The sequence below is a fragment of the Ovis aries genome, chromosome Y (assembly GCF_016772045.2).
Source record: "Ovis aries strain OAR_USU_Benz2616 breed Rambouillet chromosome Y, ARS-UI_Ramb_v3.0, whole genome shotgun sequence".
NCBI lineage: Eukaryota > Metazoa > Chordata > Mammalia > Artiodactyla > Bovidae > Ovis > Ovis aries.
Window position 1 is genome coordinate 17,585,238 of NC_082741.1, and position 3,856 is coordinate 17,589,093.

Genomic DNA, 3,856 nt, shown 5'->3' on the forward strand with positions numbered 1-3,856 from the left:
AGAATCAAGATTGCTGAGAGAAATATCAATAACCTCAAATATGTAGATGACACCACTCTTACATCAGAAAGTAAAGAGGAACTAAAAAGCATCTTGTTAAGAGTCAAAGAGGATAGTGAAAAACTTGGCTTAAAGCTCAACATTCAGAAAACGAACATCATGGAATCCGGTCCCATCACTTCCTGGGAAATAAATTGGGAAACAGTGTCAGATTTTTTTTTTTGGGGGGGGGGGCTCCAAAATCACTGCAAATGGTGACTGCAGCCATGAAATTAAAGGAGGCTTACTTCCTGGAAGAAAAATTGTTGCCAAATTAGATAGCATATTGAAAAGCAGAGACATTGTTTGCCAAGAAAGGTCCATCTAGTCAGGCACTGGTTTTTCCTGTGGTCATGTATGGATGTGAGAGCTGGATTGTGAAGAAAGCTGAACACCAAAGAATTGACGCTTTTGAACTGTGGTGTTGGAGAAGACTCTTGAGAGTCCCTTGGATTACAAGGAGTTCCAACCAGTCCATTCTGATGGAGATCAACCTTGGGATTTCTCTGGAGGGAATGATGCTGAAGCTGAAACTCCAGTACTATGGCTCCCTCATGAAAGAGTTGATTCATTGAAAAAAAAAAAAAAACACCTCTGATTCTGGGATGGATTAAGGGCAGAAGGAGAAAAGGATGAAAGAGGATGAAATGGCTGGGTGGCATCACTCACTCTATAGATGTGAATCTGAGTGAACTCTGGGAGTTGGTGATGGACAGGGAGGCCTGGTGTGCTGTGATTCATGAGGTCACAAAGAGTCAAACACGACTGAGGTTCTGAACTGAACTGAACTGAACTGAACTGAACTGAACTGAAAGTATATATCTTGTGCTGACCATGGACCATTTACTGATTATGTCATGTTATGTTTGGTACACAATCATGGAATAATGGTGATCATGATTTGGACATGCTACACAATCTATATTTCATGGATGAAATGAATTTCTAAAATGAAGACAATCTGCTGTCTAACCTTTTAAGAATTTTACAGTAGCTAATAGACTATAAGGTAACTGTGAATGCACTGAGGTACATACTGTGTATTTTCATTTTTCTGATTTTACTTGTGTCTCTTCCTTCACCCATACAGTCCCAATTGAGCCAACCATTCATTTCAGCAGGGATGATTTCAGAAATTTTCACTTTACATACATTATATCTTTTCCCTTCATTCTCATTTTCTTGCTTGCAAACTTTAGATCAGTTGTCATTTACCTAGGATGCATAATGAATTTTTTCTTGAACTGAAGAGTTTATAAAACCATGCAGTAAAATAGCCAACCATTGAACTAAAGACTCATTGTACTCTTCTTTTTTTTGAAAATAGAAAATTAAACCATGAAGATTAACATGTAACTTTATTGTTGAAATGAAAGAATTGTAGGTATTTGTTGACATCTCCCAACTTAAAGTTCAATCTTCACTAGGTTCCATAATCTGACACTTACTTGATAGGTCAGTTTTAATTAGCATTGTTTTCATATAATGATAATTGTTGATGAGTTGACTTAAAAGAGAGGAGGCAGATGTATAAGTGACTGTTGGCACTGAGAACCATAAGTTGCCTCTCGCAGGATAAGAAAAGGACTGTCATGGGCTGACATATCGCTATACCTGACTGGAATTTTAGAAGGATCCACCATCAGTCCAGAATGTAATTGAGATACAGTGTGGTTCTGAGAATAGAAGTAGCTGTAGTAGCAAAGTCCCCAATGTGACCAATTACTTGAGTGTAGCTGCTATGTAATGCCAATTAAAAATGTTTAACGTTTTTAAAACTGCAGGTTGATCTACCACAACCTGGTCTGTTTGTCTAACTGATGTTGCTGATGGAGAAGTTAAGTCACATGGAGATACACCACTTGTATTAGCAAATATCTGGCTGGTATGAGGCTTCTGTATGAAAGGCACAAGTAAACTTGTGGAGGCTGAAAATAAACTCTATCCACTCATTTCTGGAAGAAAATAAGTTTTGTTAACCTTTGTTGACACTGGATTTAACATGCTTCTTATTATCTCGAACTAATGAAGATATTGGAGATACATTGTTAATCCCAACTCTTCTTTGCATTCTTATGAAAAGTTGGGGATGTCCTGTTTTGAATTTTGATTTTTACTAGGTCTGTAACTAAAATCGAAGGAAAACATTATTTAGTTTCTTTAAAAATCACGGTAAAACAGACAAAGCTAAGCTATAAAAATGTATTCCTTTAATGACACCAATTAAATAGCATCAAATAAAAGACATCCATTAGTAGTTTTAACAGGTAACATGTTAGAAACAGTTATGCTCCTCAACTAAAAATATGCTGTATATATACAGTAAGTACCACTTTACAGTCAGTACCACTTTAAGTAGCCTCAGGACTTGGGTCTGGTTTCACGTTGCTAGGAAAGTTTTTTAAGCATCCAAAATGTTAACCTCCAGCTGTTATCAACTTCAAAAAATAAAACTTTTTTCAAAAATTTGCTATCTCTCTGGCTTACTTCACTCTGTATAATCGGCTCCAGTTTCATCCATCTCATCAGAACTGATTCAATGACATTCTAACATGTATACTATCATGTGAATTGAATCGCCAGTCTATGTCTGACGCAGGATGCAGCATGCTTGGGGCTGGTGCATGGGGATGACCCAGAAAGATGTTATGGGGAGGGAGGTGGGAGGGGGGTTCATGTTTGGGAATGCATGTAAGAATTAAAGATTTTAAAATTTAAAAAATAAAAAACTAAAAAAAAAAATAAAAAAAAATTTGCTATCTCTATTTCAAATTCCATTTTAGCTACGTATGTGAACATGCTTTCAAGGTCACATGATTTAATGTTACATATTGCCAATAAGTGGAATTTTTGGAATCCCTTGCTCAAAAGAGAGATGTTTTCTTCTTCGAGAAAGTCAGGTAGTGAAGCGGATTTTTGAAACATTTGTCTCTCTTTACTAAAGTCATAAAAGTTAAGCTGTCAAACTAAACTTTTTATACTATTGGTTTCAAATATTCTGAAAGGCTCCTTGCTTTCCAAGACCTCTTTCTTAGAAAGTTCTTCATTAATCACTATACATATGTCACTCTCATCCCGCCAAATAGATTCAAGCTGATAATTTGCAACTATATTCCAAAGTTTTTGTGGAAATGTGTATGAAAAAAACCATTCAGCTCATCTGTTTCAGAGACAGAATGTCTAGCTTGGTCTTTGATCACAAAATCCTCAGACAAAGCCTGAAAAGCATATTCTTCAATCATAGATCTCAAAACTGAGTCCCCAGTAAGTGTATAATCATACAAAGCAGATCTAATGGAGGTTTCTTAACAGCTGATTCAGGCTTAGGAGGCTCATCTTGAATTTCTGAAGAAATATGAGCCATCTCAGAAAAATCTTTCTTCAGATACTTTTCTCATTTGTCTGATTTTACACACTGCAACTTCAAATGCTGCTTGGCTGGCCTACAGATAGAAACTAGAGCATTGCAGTGGTTCTCCAAGTCAAAAAGCTGTGACATCACTAAGTCACTGGTCTCCAAGCAATTGAAGGATAACTGTAACATCACAAAGTCACTGGTCTCCTAGGAAATGAAGGGACATGTTCCACCAGGGTTTGCTTCAGTATCAACTTAAAATACAGATTGCTTACAGAAATAGTAACCAAAGCCATAAAGCTTGCAAAACCTCATTCCTAAACAGTGTTTGAATCAGCAACAATTCTGACTATTTCCTGTTGAGATGGAGCATGGTGTTGGAAATAATTCTGAGATCTAACTTGGCATCAATATTTTCTGTTATGGAAACATATCTGTCTGTTATATACATATATAAACATT

General features: G+C 36.4%; 1 pseudogene; it reads right to left on the bottom strand.

The window, feature by feature from the left end:
- Positions 1-1,452: 1,452 nt before the first annotated feature.
- LOC132659001 (heat shock transcription factor, Y-linked-like) lies at positions 1,453-3,403 on the bottom strand (annotated as a pseudogene).
- Between the last annotated feature and the right edge of the window lie 453 nt (positions 3,404-3,856).